This window comes from Pangasianodon hypophthalmus, chromosome 2, assembly GCF_027358585.1.
Source record: "Pangasianodon hypophthalmus isolate fPanHyp1 chromosome 2, fPanHyp1.pri, whole genome shotgun sequence".
NCBI classification, from domain to species: Eukaryota; Metazoa; Chordata; class Actinopteri; order Siluriformes; family Pangasiidae; genus Pangasianodon; species Pangasianodon hypophthalmus.
This window is the reverse complement of record NC_069711.1, coordinates 18713138-18732885: the sequence shown is the minus strand read 5'-3', so window position 1 is coordinate 18732885 and position 19748 is coordinate 18713138. Positions and strand designations below refer to the sequence as shown.

The 19748-nt window shown below is 38.4% G+C and overlaps 1 long non-coding RNA gene across 4 annotated transcripts; it reads left to right on the top strand.

Annotated features, from left to right (window-relative positions):
* The first annotated feature begins 1086 nt into the window (after positions 1–1086).
* LOC113537624 (uncharacterized) lies at positions 1087–13505 on the top strand. 4 transcript variants are annotated; one of them, XR_008305329.1, is made up of 7 exons: positions 1087–1146; positions 1279–1294; positions 5469–5618; positions 7422–7513; positions 8282–8362; positions 11541–11908; positions 12300–13505. It is a non-coding gene; the product is annotated as an uncharacterized LOC113537624 (long non-coding RNA). The 4 variants fall into 4 exon arrangements; XR_008305323.1 differs by lacking the exon at positions 1087–1146 and having other exon boundaries at positions 1153–1294; positions 12300–12500; positions 13132–13505; XR_008305318.1 differs by lacking the exon at positions 1087–1146 and adding an exon at positions 9567–9646 and having other exon boundaries at positions 1153–1294.
* The last annotated feature ends 6243 nt before the right edge of the window (positions 13506–19748 follow it).

Here is a 19748-nt window from a genome sequence, read left to right as displayed (position 1 = left end):
TTCATTCTCCCGCCTGTGCACCTTTCACCCTCTGCTTTCATCTTTTACACTGGCACGAGTGCGTAAGAGGGCCTGCCATGTGTATTCCACTTGCAGATAAAAGGATAATTGAGTTGATAAACACAGGGGTCACAGTGAGTTAAGTGTTATGGGAGTGGAGAAGAGCTTTGTTTTGCAAAAAGAGATGCACTGTACCACATTACACTGGACTATTTTAGTAGGTTACTTAATGTGAGCTGTTGGCTGATGGTTTCCTGACAGGAAACACAACCATTTGGATCAATAGAATAATGGGACTCCATTGAAATGACCTTGCCATGCTTGCAGGGTTACTTACGACCTATATACACTCACCAGCCACTTTAATAGGAACACCTGTACACTTGCTCATTCATGCAATTATCCAATCAGCCAATCATGTGGCAGCAACACAATGCATAAAATCATGCAGCTACAGCTAGATCAAGCGTTAATGTTCACACCATACATCAGAATGGGTAAAAATGTGCAAACAGGAAAGTGCAGACACCTGAACCAAATTCTGTAAAGCTTAAATAAACATCACCTTACATCAATGACACATTTTTTAATCCATTTATTATTAGTCTTAGATGAAGTTGAGTGTCTGTCATACAGGTACATGTGAATTAGCTGTTACTATAATGTTATGAAATGCTAACATGTTAGAATGAACACATTAATATGAACCTGTTATTTGAATTACAGGTAAAACTATTATCAGAGCTACTGTTACAGAAAATTCATCAACACCTTCTGACCAATCAGAATAGAGACTTCAATAGCGCCCTGAAAGCCAAATAAATCTACTTCATGGTTACAATTTACTTTTCTATTATACCTAATGCATTAAAACTTAACGTTCAACTGAAACCGTTCCCCCAGGAAACATCACATTACATGTGCTAATGTTGTGTAATTTTTTTGTTTTTTCTTTCTTTTTTTGTTTTGCCGCAGTTTTGCCGATTCTGTAGATATCTGGGAGGGCTGATAAACGCGCATTATCCAATACGATGCGTCTAATTTTATCACGTGATTTAGAAGTCGCTAATGATCCGTCCAATTACATCGCTTTGCAGTGCAGCGGTCTCCCGCCATCTTAAAGGAAAAACAGAATGCCTTTTGATTGTAAGTATAAAAATGGAGGTCAAAAAGCGAACAGGGAGAAAAGAAAAGTAATTGGACTGGGTAAAGTTCCCATAATTCTATAATTATGTTCTACACCTGGTCCGTCTGGTAACTTGTCTCTCTCCTCGACAGTGAACTCTTCTGTCTGGTAAGTAAACTGTAATTAGCGAAGGCCAGTGTTAATTAGCTAGCAGCTGCAGTTAATGTTATAGTAATTGGCCTATTTTGTAGCGTATTTAAATGCCATTATTTGGTTAAGAAAGCTATTCATTGCTTGTATAAGGCTATTATTTGGTTTGCTAACTAATTCTGGTAGCTAGTTTAGTAATTTTAGCTTCTTTGCTATGCTAGTTTTATTTGAAATTAGTGGTAACTACAGGTAACTCCATGAAGTTCAAGGTGCTAAAGTAGTGCATTGCGTGTAAATGTAATTTTATAGTGTTTGTGTGCATGACCTGTTGTTTAGTAGGCCTAGCTGTGTTTGTTAAAGTATGTTATGTTGTGTTATGTTAAAGTAAAAATCTATTCTGAATGACTGGTATGTTAGTCTTTTTCATTAACATGTGATCTTCACTGGCATCCTTGATATAATTTGTAATGAAATTTTGTGTACTTTACTTTAAACTTCTTTCATTGACATGTTGGTCTGTTTTTCACTTTGACAGTTTCCTACTTTACCCACAATGCTATTTGATTACCTGCTGATAGTGGTGCCCTGTGTGATTTAGCCCTTACTTCATCTCTACCTAAAGCGACCAGTGAAGCAGTACTTTGGTCCTTTAGTCTGTCCGCTGTGCATGATCACATAAATTTTGTTAATCCAATGAGATTTTGACTCTTATTGTCTGTGGCAGGTAGAACACTCATGGAGTTTGGCTACACTCTGAAATATTGGCTATGTGCTCTTTAGATTACAGGCAGTGGTGGCTTAATAGGGAAAGGTTATAGTAAGTAGTGAAAGTTTACGGCTCAGAAGATAGGGGGTTTAACCCCCAGTAATGCCAAACCACCACTATTGGGCTCTTAAGCTAAGCTTTTAAACCCTGTCTGCTCCAGGGGTGCCTTATCATACCCCGTATCTGACAAGCTGGGATATATACCCCAGGGATGGGATACCTGCTCCAGGGGTGCCTTATCATACCCAGTAATGGACAAGCTGGGATATATACCCCAGCTTCCTAACAAGCTGGGATATATGAAGAACTGTACTGTAATGCATATGTGGCAAATAAAGTCGTGTTTCATGCAAAAAAAGAAATGCTTATTTTTATTTTAAATAGCTGCTCTGTGCATTGCCAGTGACTGGTGGAAAGACATGATGCCAGCATGTTGGATGGACTGCACTGAGGTTCTTGTGTAAGATTGGCTTAAGGGGAATTCCAAACTGAATGAAGGCTAATGAAATTTTAATAATAGTAATCTACCTGTTTTAATTATTATTAAATATTCCATAAATCAACTTCATATGTATAGAACCACATTCTGAATAACAGTTGGTGAAAATCTCTTGCAACTCCATCCACATCTCAGGTGACCCCAAGGTTCAGAATCTGTGCTTTAACTGCACTACTAAAACAGCCTAAATATAGCAATGTCCTCAAATCAATTTTTCCTTTAACTGTGGAACAGATGACTAGTAGACTACATTTCTGAATTACTGGTTGACTAATAATGTTACATTTACAGTATTACAGTATCTACAAAAGTGCTTTTAAGTCTTTATCAAAAACCTAAATTCACCACACAAATAGCTCAGAGCCTAAGAATATCAAGCGAAAACCTTGTTGAGGAGAAGTTGGATATTTTTTTTATTATTTGGTGTTCATTTATGTACTTCGTGAAGAGATCTTCAGCCTGTGATTTCAGCTGGTTGGACAGCCACCTCCTAGTGTGCTTGTTTGCATATGACTGATAACTTTGGCCAAATATTCTCTCTAGTAAAGATCCTGGTCTGATTCTCTTTACTTTACTGCTGAGACAGATGGAATTTTAGTGCACACTTGGTGTTGGATCAGCAGGAGCTCCTCCTGTGGTAATGTGAGATGTTGAATAGTCCTTGTTTGCAAGTTTGTTTATCCAGTGTTTGCTTATCGAGTGATCTTTAGAAATCCATTCCACTTGCAAGGGTGTGTCAGGAAGCTTGGTCATTTTCAGTGCTTGTCTGTGTCTGACTGGTGTGTTGCCTTGACATGTCACGCTGTCTCAGCTTTTCGGTCAACATTCACTCTCAGGAGAGTCTTGGTCTGCCCAGTGCCTTTACATCCTTCATTTGAAATCAGAAGTACAGTGCTCTGTTCTTGAATCTCTCAGACATATCATCAGTGGGGGAGATGGCAATCACTGTAGCATGGCACATTATGTTGCTGTTTGTGTTACAAGTGTCCTTGTAGATTAGCAAGCTGACCTGTTGAATTACTGGATCATTGCAGGCTTATGGCTTTTGGGATCACATGTTTGAGGCAGTTGAGTTCACATGCTCTTTAGCAATTCTAGCTTAGGAAATTTTGTGTTATAGCGATTTAATCATCCTTACATGATGTTGCACTACTATGATATCCAGTGATGTTTACTTCGATCATATTACATTGCCAGACCTACCAGCCTTTATGGATTGTATATGAGCTCCACAATGTAACACTGGAGTACACTAGTTTGAGCTGTCATTCAAAAATATACCAAAATAGCAGTCATTTTCTCCACAATAAAAATAGGGCTAATTGGCATATGAATCTGGAATGATTTGCACAGGTATTTTGAACTCTCCAATATTACTTGACACAGCCTGGAAGCTCCACCCAACCTTCTCCCAAACCTGCTTTTGACTGAACTTTCCTTCCCTTGCCCCCTGTCCTGGTAGCTAGAATGTTTTGAGTTCATTAATGTGAAAGAAATCTATGAATGTCTATTTGAATTGGTTAATGTTACACACACACACATACACACACACACACATTTTTAATATTAGTTAACTATATTTGTTAGGGAGGCTGTTTGAGCAGCAGCAAAAGAAAGTGTTGGCCATGTGGATGGTAGAAAACTAATTTGTAAAGAGATTTTATTGAGATTTTTTTTTAAAAAAAAACTGTTTACTGCGCGTTACTGCAGAATCACTTAAAATCTACTGTTGGGCTGCTTTTGGCAAGCAGTTCCTGACTGCACAGCTGATATTATGCCCTCCTGTACTCTCCTTACACATGAAATGAGGAAAATGCTTGTTTTTCTGTCTTTTCAGTCCTGGGCGATTAAATCATTTATTGCAATTTTTTTAAATGGACAACCAAAACAAAAAAAAAAAAACAAAATCGCACAAGCCTATTTGAACTTTGTGACATGACATATGTAGGATCTGTCCCTTTGTCTATAGTGAAGCTATAGGCTTGAAGACTTAAACCTCAGTGTTCAGTGTTCAGTCTGGTCAGAATCTGTGGACATTGGGTTGTTCCAGATGAACTCAAGCAGGTTTAGTTCTGTCACTAATGTAAACTCACTTATCGCTCTGCTGTCATAGACTATCATATCCTTGATGCATTTGGGGGAATCAATTCAATTTTACATTTAGGACTCAACACACTTCTCATAATTATTTGCAGCCATGTTTGCAATGTATTCTGGGAATACACATTTTCTTCACTCATGAGAATAATGATGAAATAAGACTGTCGAGCTGTCTGGACTTTTCTTAAAATGGTTAACATTCTACTTGAATTCTTGGTGCAGATGTACTTGTGCAATACTTTTGTTCTATTTTTTGATAGATATGTTTTTTTGTGCCTTATTCTTTACCATTTGGCGGTTTTAGTTTTATCACCAGGTTTTGAATAAATAAGCTGTTAAATGTTTATATTATGTAGGTGTACAGTATATGCATCACTGAGTAAATTCCCAGATCTGGACACCATAGGTACATTTTTGTAATAAAATGGGGGGGAAAATGTTTTATACTTCCAAAAAAGACATTGGAATTCCAGGACGTACGAGAAAAGGAGGGCCAGATAACCCTCACACAAGGCACTCGAGCAGTAGTGTGTCTGTGGAAGCAAGCATTCATGCATTATTGCAACACTTCCACATGTGAGAATATTCTGCAAAGACCATAGCCATTTTTCAGACCATATTGTAGTACATTTCTGAACAGCATGGCATTTAAAAAGACACGAACTGCAGTGAAAGAATTCATATTTTAATGACAATGCCAACCACAGTCGAAACCTTTATGCTCGCTTATGACTAAAGGAATAATCAGGTCCTTTTTCTGACATCCTGTGAGTCATGCTTTCTGTATCCTAATCCTGTTTTTTTTTCCTCATTCTCTGCTTGGCTAGATGAGGACCGGGGATGAACACACTGTGAGAGCGTTCTGTCCATTCCTTCGTGACTGATTATATTGGGGTCTGAGGAGCAGAACAGTGCCTATTCTTGCTTAGCGCTTAGTCCACAGACAGCTGAAAGAAGACGACAGAAGGGAGGAAAATGTAAGTATATTTCAAATATCTTGATGGAACTCCCTCTTTTTTCTTCTTCCTTGCACCAGTGCTTATTTATCCATGATGGTGGCCAGCTGTTCCGGTTTGATAAATTCACAATAGGAGCCATTTGAATTAACAGGAGGCCTGTTCACTCAAGAGCAGCGCTTACTGCTAGACCTGAGTGCATTTCGTACACAGATTTAATAGAGTTTCATCTTTTATGATGCAGTATAGGAGCACACAGCATGTCAGAGTCCAATAACAAAGCAACATTTAGATTTTTTGTATTCTGCTTTGTTAAATGATTTGTGTCACACAGTTATGATTAACATGTTACACTGATTACACAGCTGAGGTCAAAACAATTACCATGATTACCAGGTCCAGTCAAAACAACAGGCTCATATGTTATGTGTGCATGGAGGAATTTTAAAAAAAATTATGTGGCGCACAAAATCTCCACACTTGTCCTCAATATGGTCTGACTCAGTGAAACACTGAACAACAGCATCCATGAATATTGATGTTGACTTAAATGCTGCAAAAGAATTTGTAAATGACAGTGAAGGTCACGGCTTTATGTTCAGTCTTTCAACCACAATATTTCTGTAGAACTTAAGTCGTCTCTAGCTGTCGCACCTACACAGTTTGAATAAGATATAGTTTACAAAGTAGACTACTTGTTGTGGAAGATCCCAATTCTTCTGGGTGTGAGAATTTTGCCTGGTTCAGCAATATTATCTCACTCAGCCCAACAATGCCAAGCCGAATGCTGTTTATTTATCTGTCAGGAACATGAGCATGGAAGCCAGTCCCAAGAAACCCGAATGAAAGCCCTTGCTTTTTATTCACAAAAAAATGCCCGAATAACACAAATCAAACCCAGCTCATCTGGAAAAAAAGAAGGTACATGTGAATAAAATGGGAGATAAATATGATTTAAAGGGGGGAAAAAAGTGTGAAGATTTGAGGCTAGGTTTTGTGTGTGTGTGTGTGTGTGTGTGTGTGTGTGTGTGTGTGTGTGTGTGTGTGTGTGTGGTAGAGAGAAACATAGAAAAGAGGGAGAGAGAAAAATTTGGATTAAGCATGTGTATAGGAAAAAAAAAAGGAAAATCTAGCTAAATTCTCAGGTTCTAATCTCTTGCTCGGAGCAGCGCACTGCTAAGCCTTGGTTTGGATGACAGGTCCCCCACCTGGACAAGCTTGGACAATGTCTCTGCAATGTCTCGTTTCTGTGTGAACAGCGCGTCACAGACGGCTAATCACGTCCGGAACCAAAAGCATCTACCCTATCTGCCTCTACATTTGCTGGGGAATCTTTAAAAAGGCTAAACCTCACTTTCATGCTTGTCTTTTATTCGTGGTAAGTGCTTATCGAGAGCGAGCTGTTGCCGCTGCCCCGTGTTCCCTCCCACAAGCACAGAGAATGCTTGACGTAAGTACCAGCCAATCTGGGTAAATGTGAATCTCTCCTTACTGTCACTGTTGGCATATTATGTCCCTGAGGGAACATTCTTTTCATAATATCATAAGCTGCTTAGCGGTGTGCTTCTATTTAAGGAATACATATTAATAGCTATAAGGAAATCATATTTGAACTGTTCCATGCAATCAGTGTTTTTGGGATTGTTGTTGTATTTTGTATAAGAAGGTGCTAATAACTGGGAGGCACTTAGACTGGGCAGCCTAATCCGTTTGTACGATAAAAACTCGACATGAGTGGATGTCGGATCACAGGACAAGGTGCTTCTGAGGGTTAGATCTTCACACCCATCCTTCCTTTCTTCCTGTTCTCTTTTTGCTTCACAGAATCCTGGCAGCACATTGAAGAATCAGACGTTAATCTACTTAAACACCTCATGAATACTTGACTACTCAGTGGCCACTAAGTGTTGTAACCAGTAAGATTCCCCCATCATCCTTTTCTTTTGCTAAGAGGAAATGAGAGTGCAGCAGATTAAAAATTTCCCAATATTTTCTAGTTTTATGTTGTTGGGTAGAAAACAGCTGGTTATTTGAAAAATATATATAAAATGGCAGGCTATGTACTGTACATTCCTTTAACTCCTATTTTTATGTAGCTTGTGTAGCTATGGTTTTCTGTATAAATATTAAAAATGTAGTTAATTTTGTTTTCTTAAATTACATGAAGATCTATTAATAATTCTGGCTTAAACGTGATATGCGATGCTTCACCGGGTACACGATTTCCATATTAATATAAAACGTTGTTTAGAGCCGAATCTAAATTTTGGTTTCAGTAAAAAAAAAAAAAAAAAAATCCCAGCCCCTTGGAAAGCAATTGTGCCGCCATTGGTGACTAATTTGTCTTTTATTATTTACTAAATTTTCAGAAAATGACAAATATCTTACCCTGTCAGCACAAACACCAACAGAGAAGCATGAAGGCATATACTGTGTTCCTCTCATTTTGTATGATGGTGTAATTACTGCAATAATGCGCTCCCACCAACTTATGTTCTAGTCTTTAACAGCAGGATTAAAAACCATTTTTATTTGCAGAGAGATTTTGTAACGTCTAGTCAGTCCTTGTATGTTGCTGACAGCTGTGTCATTATATCACAATTGTTTTGTTTTTTTTTTATTTTTTTTTATTGTATATACCAGTGTGGTTACAAATGTTTGGTTAAACTGATCATATTTCTTAGCTTTCTAGCTAAAGTTCTATAGATACTTCAGATCAGTAAGTACTCACCAGACTTGGAACAGGGCTCTTCAGCAGAATTTGGGTAAGTGACAGCCGGGCACACACCCTTGCTAGTCTAAATGTTTTATTAATATTTATCACAGGATTTAACTGCTAAATGCATGCACACCTGCTGCGATTCTGTATTGGTGCACTAGCATTGCACCTGTGGCACAGTTTAAATATAAACTCTATACATGCATGTAATGAGTCAACAATATTCTTTCTTCATCTGGAATTAGTCAAGAAAACATTAATAACAGATTTACTTAAATGCATTGCCGAAAGTTGGTTTTGATAACACTGTGGATTTTAGCTAGCTTACAGCATTCAGTGTGGCCATGAGGAGCATGCAGCCTACCTTTTTATAGCAAATTAATACAGCATTCCTAAACACTGAAGTGACTGATGTTTAGGTAAGGGATCTTGCTACACTGATATTTTTTTTCTTGTTTTTTCACTTAGCAGATATGTCCTGAGGGTAGCAACTAAAACGATGTGCTGCCAGTAGCACAATCTACTTATTTTACCTAGGAGATATCTGTAGCCAGATTTTGCAGAAACCTGACTTGCTTTACTTGAGCTACCATTTTTGGTGCTTCTCATTAATTTAGTTGTGCTAGAAGAACTGTGCTTTAAAGGAGATTTGGCCTTTTGTTTAAATATGCAACTATAAGGTACTGTGCATATTACTAATAATCAGCCTATTGGGTTCCCATTTTACTATGTAAAAGCCACACAAAGTGGCAGTACTTCCACATCACACATTTTTCACTGACTATTTTTGCCCCTGAATAAAGTTTTGTGCTGGGGTTGATATCAATGCAATGCCTGCACAGGTACAAGCAAATATGTTCCAGCTTGAGCTTCTAAGCACTGGGTTTAAAATGTCTGTGGATTGGTTACATGGATTAAACTTTCATTTTTATATTATTATGAAGCAGTGCATTGCTTCAATGCTGTAGTTCTAGTTTTGAAAGCAGCTTTCTAGTAGTTCTCCCCAGGCCATCTCCCGTCAATTTTGAATCCCACAATGCTTTGGAAATAGAATATGCAACTAGTCTTGTCATTGGAATAACATCTATTGCAATGTATGAAATATTTCTACACCCTTAAATTTAGCAAAAAAAGTCTTCAGATTTTAAATTTATTTTTTAATTTACATGTTATATGCACTTACTTGAAAGTATATAGTGGCTTCATGAGATTCATCTGACGGTGGACATGGGTATTAACTGTCTTCACAGTTTTACATATCATAACTGCAAATGCGATATAAGTTATCCAAAAGAAGAGGAGATGCATTCCAACAGTTCAAAATGGATAGGTTTGTGTTTGTTTATATATATATATATAAAATATTCCTTTCTTTCTTTTTCCCATTTGATTAATGCTGTTTAGGTTAGGTTTAACTTAGTGAACTATAGAAACAATGGTGGAACCACAGTTCTTTCAAAATAGTTTTTTTGTTCTACAATGCACGTCTCCATATGCAGGTATTGAGACATGATGACATTGAAATATATATTGAGTTCAAATCAGACTATACTAGCATAGAACACTTACCTAATGTCTTTAGCATTTTATCGACCACAATATGTTTTTTTAAAAACTGTATTACATGAACACCTCATATGGGAGATCCGTATTTCTGATAATGATGATTGTTTGATGTGTGCCCATATCTCCACCAGGGGGTGCTGGATTACAGTGTTAATGTTAAGGGCTGCAGTTCTCTGAGTCTCACACAGTGCCTCAGTAGTAAGGATCTGTTCCTCTAAGCCTCTGGCTGACAGCAACACAGTACTCTTATTTAAAGCAATTTCAAACATGTCTTGTTTGACAAGTTTTAAATCCTACTTAACACTCTATAACAGCTGTGAGTTTACTGTCAGAATTAAAGGGAGAAATTCTCAGAGGGGGGAGAAATTATCACTTTCATTTTGTTCTGCAAAAGGGACATGGCAGGGGTGTTTACCTAGGGATGAATACATTATTACCCATTTGCAACACAATGCCTTTCAGCAGCATAAAAAGGGCTCCTGGAAAAGTTTACCTTATATTTTAATTGCTGACATCATGGAGAATGGAATAAAGGCTGCACGTTAGGTCTTGTGGGGCAAAGCAGACGTCTCCGGAGATCAAACCCTTCAGCTGGGTTTAACGTGCAACTACATGAACACTGTTGCTAATGGATGTAAACCTGCATGCGTATTACGGTGGTCCATTTCTCCCTGCTTTGTGGATGGAACAAAAAGTGTGGAGGAGCTGTGTGTTCCTTTGTACACTTGTGCAGTCCTGGAAAATTGTAGCCTTTAATAGAAGACACAGAATTCATGGAATTTAAATGGAGGCCCTGATTAAAAGTAATCGCTTTACGGAGAGGCAAAAGTGATATTCTGAAATTTCCAATAATAAAAACTATTCCCATTAATAAAAACTGTACTTCTCTGGATGCTCTTTAAATCAAAATAGTCCTTTTTAATAAAGACAACATGTTTTTAACCAACTAAAATATCAGGAAAACAAAAGGTGAAATAACTAAAAATAGTTAGCTGTGTATGATTCTGTACCCTGCTTCCATTCCTTGGTGTTACACACTGATTTCTTCCTCCTCCTCTATTTTTTATCTGCTCCAAGAAGCAAAAACAAATCACCAAATGTAACAATCTTCTCCCTGTCCTGCTCGCTCCAGCATGTGAGGAGGTGCACAGATAAGAAGCACACTACGTGTTGGTGCTGTGTGAAAGACACTCGTTATCTGCTCCTGCCCCCGACTCCTGCTTAGTCTAGTCAGCCCCAGAAATATGTGGGGAAATCAGATAGGGCCAAATCGGCCCATCTCAACATCAGTGCAAGCGCATGCCTTGCCACTGATGTTTACTCAGAAATATGTCAATATTGCGCGCTCAGGCCGGATCCTGCATGCGGACAGCACCTCCGCTGGTGACCTCACTGTGTTGAGACGCAGAGATGAGTGGAAGGGGCATCTAAAATGGTATGAACTGCAGTGTGAGATGTTTTGCAGCAAATGCCAAATAAATGTGGCATTGTACATTCACTTTTATAGTAACACCTGCACATTCATGCAATTATTCAATCAGCCAATCATGTGGCAGCAGTGCAATGCATAAAATCATGCAGCTACAGGTTAAGAGCTTCAGTTAATGTTCAGTTAATGTAACATCAGATATCAGCATGGCGAACAAATGTGTTTTCAGTATTTCAGAATCTGCTGATCATCTGGGATTTTCATGCACTGCAGTCTCTGGAATTTGCACAGAATGGTGTACAGCAGTTCTGTGGGTGGAAACACTTTGTTGAGAGGGTAGAGGAGAATGGCCAGACTGGTTTGAGCCACCACTAAGGGCGATGGTAACACAAATAGCCACTCTTAACAACCGTGGTGAGCAGGAAAGCATCTCGGAGTGCATGTCAAACCTTGAAGCAGATGTGTACAACAACAGAAGCCCATATTGGGTTCTACTCCTGTCAGCCAAGAACAGGAATCTGGGATGACAGTGGGCACAGGCTCTTCAAAACTAGGCAGCTGAAGATGTTTTTCCAAACTTCGAAACCGTCCAGTTTGGTGAGTTTCGGTGTGAGTGTATATAGTATGTGGAGGTATTAAGTCATTATTGCAGGAAACAGTAAAATGAGCTGTCCCTATAAAAAGTTGTTTTTGACATATGGGCAAAAGTATAAATACATTCACTAGGAGTGGTTATCCTTATTTTTACTCTTTTTCACTGTAGAATATTAGTGAAAATGAAATTATGCCAAAATTTACCAAAAAGTGTTACACAAATGTTATAATTTACATTATTTATTTCATATAGTTTAGAGTTTTGCATCATTGTTCAGTCTGGATGATGTATAAGTAAGGAATTTATGTAATCACTATTGTAACAGGTTTTGTGTTAATATAATTGTTTTATTTGAAAAATAACACTGCTGTGTGTGTTCTTACTCACTCACAGAGTCATGGCCTTGCTTTTTGCCTTGCTCCTTCACATCAGGACTCACTCAACACACATAAGGAGTTGCTGAGAGCCCCTGAACAGAGTCAAACACACACAAATGCAGCACTGGATTATACAGTGTCTGTGGATGGAGGGATCCGGTTAACTGTGCGCTGTATGAAAGCGTGTGGTTGGCAGGAGATGATGACCCAGGTCCAGGTATTTGGTCCTGCTCAGAGTTTCTGAAAAGAGCCATTCATGCGCAGAATGACATTACTCAGAAACAGGAAAATCTTTAGTGAATAGTACATTGACTTTGGTCTGAATTGCACTCTTTCAAGTGGGGCAAAGGCCATCAGGCCCCTTCTGGATCTGCGCTGCTCAGAAGTTTCAAAGCTGATCAAAGAGTCCTAGTCACAGTTCTGCTGGTTGAATGTCAGTGAAATATTTAGTGATTGAAACCAGGCATAATATTATGTACATGCAACAAAACAACAAGACTTAAGTCTCTGTATATATATATTTTTTTACACGTAATCCACTTCTGTTCCTTTCCATAATTGATGGTTCCTGAAGTGCCAAACAAATTCAAAGCATAAAAAGTATTTGTATAATTCTCATACAGGCACTCCTTAGAACCTTGAATGCTTCTGGGAATGGGATGGAAATGCACCTTTAGATATAGCCTAAACGTCAGCTCATTAACAGAGTTATGTACAAACTAGTGCTGAATGGGGTTAAGGGTTAAGGCAATCAGGGCTTTGGGGTTAATTACCTAATTTGCAAAACTATAGCTGTAGACTGTGAATGCGTTTTAATTAACGGCTATGTTTATTTGTTCCCTTTGCAGTAATTCCCTTTCAAAGGAAAGTGCTTCTGCTTATTTGTCCTGAAATGGGAAACTGATTAAAGAACATTTGGTGGACTTGAGTGAAATGTGCCTCTATGTTTTAAGTCTACCATGAACACTATATTCCTTTAGAGTGGGTTCTGGGACTTCTGAATCTTAAATTTGGCTTATTTTCTAATTTATATTGGTATGAGCACCCTCATGTGCATCATTGTATATGATATGTGTACATCATCATGTATTATTGTTGAAGGAAGCATGCTTGCTTAGTATTTCTTGACTTAGTATTTCTTGTATGCAAAGTGCATTCATGCCTTGTATGCAAAGTACTGCATGCGCTTTTTCAAATAAATTCTTATTTCAACAGTATTATATTTACAGGTACATTTGTCATTTTATTACAGGAAAAATGCATTCCGCTATACAAGCACTACATAATGAGAGTGTTTCTGCTAAAAAATTAGTTAAAGTATTTAAAATTTTTAAAACTTTTTATGAATTTGTAGAAAAAAAATACCTAAACCAAGCTTTGTATAGGAACACAGAATTATACACCAATCAGCACATCCCACAGATGCCTGATCGGATTGAGATCTGGGGAATTTGGAGGCCAAGTCAACACTTTGAACTGTTTGTCATGTTCCTCAAACCATTCCTGAACAATTTTTGCAGTTTGGTATACCATTGAATACCATGGAATATCATTGCTATGAAGGGGTGTACTTAGTCTGCAGCAATGTTTATGTAGGTGGTACATGTCGAAGTAACATCCACATGAATGCCAGGACCCAAGACATTGCCCAGAGCATCACACTGCCTCTGCTGGCTTGCCTTCTTCCCATAGTGCATCCTGGTGCCATCTCTTCCCTAGGTAAGTGATGCACACGCACCTGGCCATCCACATGATGTAAAAGGAAATGTGATTCATCAGACCAGGCCACCTTCTTCCATTGGTCCATGGTCCAGTACTGATGCTCACATGCCCATTGTAGGCACTTTCGGTGGTGGACAGGTGTCAGCTTGGGCACTCTGACCAGTCTGCGGGTGCAGCCCCATACGCAGCAAGCTGCGATACACTCTGTTTTCTGACACCTTTTTATCATAGCCAGCATTAACTTTTTCAGCTATTTGTGCTCTTCTTCGGACCAGACAGGCTAGTCTTCGCTCCCCACGCGCATCAGTGAGCCTTGGGCGCCCATGACCCTGTTGCCGGTTGTCCTTCCTTGACCGCTTTTGGTAGTTACCAACCACTACATACCAGGAACACCCCACAAGACCTGCTGTTTTGGAGATGTTCTGACCCAGTCGTCTTGCCATCACAGTCTGAACTTGTCCAAGTCACTCTGATGCTTGCCCATTTTTCCTGCTTCCACTTTTTGCCTAATATATCCCACCCCTTAAAAGGTGCCATTGTAATGAGATAACGTTATTCATGCTACTTGTCAGTGGTTTCTAATGTTATGGCTGTTTGGTGTATACCTTCCTTTGCCTTTATTCAGTTTCTATATCCCCCCTCCCCCCCCGGCCCTTTTTGGCTGACCTGCATCTTTTGAGTTATGCTACTCAGGGAGGTCTCTGTCACCAAGGTAGATGTTTGTTGCAGCTGTTTTTTTTTTTGTTTTTTTTTTTTAAGCCATCAACAGCAACTTTGTCTCATTTGTCAGGTGAACACTACCTGGTGGCATGTGGATGGGGGTGTTTGGAGGTGAAATAAAGCCAATGGTATCCTGGGTAAATGAGGGAAGATTCACACAGAATAATGAAGGCCAGACCCATTTCTTCATACTTGATGCGTATCTGAAAGACTCTGTAAATGCGGTTTCTGAACTGAAGGCCTTATCAGCAGATATACATATCCATCCTGCAACCACATGAGGGCTTGCTCTATCTCCTGCATCACTTTTAGCCTTTACAAGTCTCAGTTTCTGTTCTCTAATGCTGTACCTTTTCCCTTCCTGACCCCAAGTTTGGACAGGATAGTTTCGTTCTGTTCTTGTTTTCCCATTTGCCATGGGCACTTTTAATATTTGACTGTATATGTCTGGGCCTGCCATGCCGATAATTGATAGGTAAAGAATACCAAGTATCAAGGATGAACTGAATACGCCTTTAGATTTTTAGCATGAACAAATATGTAAAAAGATCATACCTACTGCTTTGTTTTAACCATGCCGTTACTTAATCCAAGAAAATATGTAGGTGCTTGTGATTAATACATTGTTCATTTTTCAGATCCCACTGCAAGAACACCTTGGTGCATGAGATTCAGTCTCATGTAAATTAAAAATACAATTTTCCTATTGAATAATACATTTATTTCTATAGCCTAATAGAATAGCATTTACTGGATTATTATATATGTGAAATATGCCTAAGGATATGTTAGCAGATTTATGAATATGACAGTATATCTTCATCATCAATTATCAGTATGTTATTATCAGTATCAGTTTCTGTATGTTAGGCTGTATTGTTCAAGATAATAAATTGTGGTGCTTGTCTTGAAATTTGTTGAAACCAAGGAATGGTATTTTCACTTCCAAAAAAAAGGGTACATCCCCCCCTTTTTTAAAAAAAATTTAAAAAAAAAAGAACAAAAACATTCCAGCATTTTCCCATACCTAATACTTAAATGCCATGATGTCTGGAGAGCCATGATATTAAATGTGTGATTACTGTACTATGAAACTGATATACGAAATCACAAATTAATAAATCAATAAACTGGCCACATGCACAGAAACACTGTTTAATATGGCCACATTGTTGGGTAAAACAGGTGTATTTGTAGATAATTCAACAGGCTTCTTTAAATACATCATAAATGTGTTTAGTTCCCTATGTGAATATTTCGTTTTTTTTATGTGAACATTTTGGAGTTCGATGCTTTTAGAGTACAGTCTCTCTCTGGATATGATTTGGTAAATCAATATTTGATTTACTTATCACTAGAAAAAAATTGTCAAACACTATTTTTCTTTCTTTTTTGACCAATACAGCATTTACAATCCTCTTAATATCATTAAAATAATTAAAGTCCTCAGAAGGAGGAGGCCTTAAAAGGAAAATTTTTGTGTTTGGGTAAATCTTACATTTTTGCAATAATCACAAGTAAGTTTATTTAAAAAAAAAAAAAAAAAAGCTTGACTAGTTAGTTATTTGGCTGGGTATCCATTTTGCATGGTTTATATTGTAAGATGTAAAAAGCATTTTAAAGAATGGCTGCATCAACTATGAGCCCTTGTAACCCTTTGTTTTGATTTCTGCATCTCTCCATTTTCTTTTATTAGCTCCTACACACACCATAGGCGTTTTCCCTCTGTGTTGTGCTCCATGGCCTGTGAGCTGATATGCTGGTCAGGAACAATGTCTCCTCAGGCCGGCTTATTTAATGATAAACTGTGTTGCTGCCGTCGCCCTGCATGTCGTGATGTATGCTGGAAGCACAAGGGCACAGTAGCTGAGATTGGCTTTGTGTGTCTAAGCAGCATTTTGACCAGCTTTGCTGTGCCATTACAGGGGCTTCATGACGCTGAACTAGAGACAGAGCGAAACAGTGAAATAGGGCTATGACCTTGACCCTGCTCAACACAGTCCTGTGCTGTGTGTGTTTGTGTGCACACTCATTCTGCTTGACAGGATGAAAAAAAATATCGTTTTCTAAGAATCATTGGGGAGTATGTTGGTGGCTGGCTTGTTGCCATGGAAACAGACTTAGTTTTGGAGTGGAGTTTATTTTTTAAATTCACTTTAGGCCTTGGCTGCCAAGTTGAATCATCTCGGTTTTTCAAACAGTTCAGCGGTTCAGACCGCAGTACACTCATTCCATGGTTTAGGAGCAGTCTAATCCTTTTTTTGTGGACTGTGGACAGTGATTGCCTATTGTGGTTGTCATGTCACTGTGGATGAACTATATCCCCTCGTCAAAGAAGACATCTGGGCATCTTGTGTCATGCCCCCCACCCCCACCCCCCATTCTGAAAACGAACATAAAATCACTCTCGTACATGTTTTTGCCAAACTATTTCAAAACGTGTGTGTGTGTGTGTGTGTGTGAAGAACACTATATGTTCTTGGTTTTCATAGCATTGGTTTTCTGGCCTTTGCACACACTGAGTTTTTCTTTTCTTCTGTCACAAACATCAAGGAACGATTGCAGAAAAAAAGGAGGAAAATGCGCAGAAGAAAGGTCAACAGGATGAGAAGCTTCTATTATCAGCAATCTTCTCCTGGCTTCCAAAAGCAGCTTGTTTCTAAGCTGCTACCTAGCCAAGCATGAAGGGAGTATAATTTTAGCCAATTCCCCACTAGCTTGGCTGTACAGAAAGCCATTGTAGACGAGCAAAATAGCCACAATAGACTCACTGGCCACTCCTGATAAAGATCTGCATAGGTAATGCCAGGACAGCAAGAAATGCACTTTTTACTCCATTGCATTCAGGGTACACTCACTTCAAGCTCTGACCACTGTTTGTCCTCTTGGCTTTGAAAGTGATGGATAGCATTTTTGTGGCTTATAATTGCAAGGGCCAGGGCATGTGCAGAAATTGATTAATTTCCTGGGCGAATAATACATTACCCTGGACACTTCTTTACTGTTTATCAGGCCACGCAGCCAAAGGCTTTGTTTGCTCTCTTCAACTTTCCCGACTCCTCCTATCTGTGGCGTTTTTTCAAGGGTTTGTTGCCTTGAAAAGCCCCTGGTGATTTTTTTTTTTTTTTTTTTAAAATGCCAGTTATGCTATAACTTTGGTATCAAAGCCAGAGGGTAGGGCAGCAAGCAAAGACGAGTGTTACTCAGTGTACATGAACACACAACTCCCCAGATAAAACTTTCTACTTTGCATTATTTTAACAAAACACTGTGCTGTTTGTTATACGTGCATTCTGAGGTTTTCAAGTTGCTTAATGGCATTTTGCATGCGGAGAGCTATCAGCTTATTCTGTACTGCTCTTAATCCTCCTGTTTGGTGTATCCTCCCCTCCTCTTCAGTGTTTTCCAATGCTTTTTCTTGTGCTTGGGCTCTCTCTGCCAGACTAATATAATATATCACACATAGTGTTTTTGCCTCTAGCCTATTGTATTGATACACTTTAATCCACCATTGTAGCCGAGGACTTACACATCTACTTGACATGCATTTTTTTTTTTTTTTTTTTTTGGTCCCACCCACCAAAGAGTTTTGTAGCATGTGTAATGGATTTTTTTTGTGTCTCAAAATGCTAGAATTCATGTCTAGTCAACATGTTAACAAGAATATGTGCTATTTTTTTTTTTTTAGAAATGTCCCAAATGCGAGAACATATAAATTTTGTTGTAAGAAGTCATTATTTTTAAGCGTTCATAAATCTACCAAATAAGAAAGTTCTGTTAGTATCTTCTCTAAGTGCACTTCTGTACACGCTATGCATGTTGTCTTTTGTTTTCGCAACAATTTAAGTTAATTAATCAGAACTAGCATGTGGGACACACCCTTAATTTAAACAACATTTCTAAGATAAACCTAAAGGTCCAAATGTTTCCTTTTGGTGCTTTTGAACAGACTAAATGTCTGGAACTAAATCAGTGTATTGTCTGATCTGAGGTGCTGTGTTTTCAGGCTCTGTGAATGTAGTCACAATACACATTCCCATCTCGTGTCCAATCTTCCAGAGAGCAGATGCCTCAACTTGAAGTGGCAAAGCCAATGAGGGACTGGGATTGTAGATCAAAACAAGTTTTCAACTGGGGGAGAAAAAATGTGTCATAATTTTCACAAAAGGAAAATGAGACTATCGCAGAGCAACATCTGGTGCATTCATCAGCAGCCTTTCATGATAAGTGGCAGGAGTGACACATGCTAGGTGTTTGAGTTGTGCTTAAGTAAGTCACAGAGCTAGTGTATTTATGAAATAGGGCCCAGCAATGAAGAATTATACTGCAGTACATTGCTGTATAGTCAGTGTTTCTTAAATACAGCCCTGAGGTCTGTCTGTTTCACACAGGATTCTTTTGAATGTTTTCATAATGAGCTGGATCAGAACTTGAAAATAGTGCAGTGCAGTGGGTCCTTAGGACTGAAGATAAGAATCCCTGATGTTTATTTTCCAGTTAAAACTCTGTACAAACATATTGACATTTGCACAGAAAAGTAAAAATTCAGAGTGTAACTGGACCTCATTCTATGGACAGTGAATAGTTTTATAATGCCCCTTTTAAAAAACTCTTTTTGTTTTGTTAAATATAGAAAACAAAGAAAAAAAAACAGCTTTTCCTTTTACCCAAAGTTCATACATTTCTTCAAGCCCTGTCTGACTGGTCTATTAAGTGTAAAAGCTCCAATACCGAGTGTAACTACTCTCATCTGCAGTTAATAATAAAGCAAAAAATGCAAATTGTAGTGCAAGGCCAAAGGTATCGGTATTTTTGGAATTCTGTAATTAATCCTTTTTAGAATGTCACAGAAATTTCGATCAGCAGGGAGCCAAGAAATGCTAGTTTTTGTTTTATCCGTTGGCTCTCTTTCTGTGCAAGATATATACTTTTCTAGCAGAAAAAAGATCTTTTTTTTTTTTTTTTGATATTGAACCTTTTCTATCTTATTTCGGGGAATGAAAATTATTGTAAACCAATATGA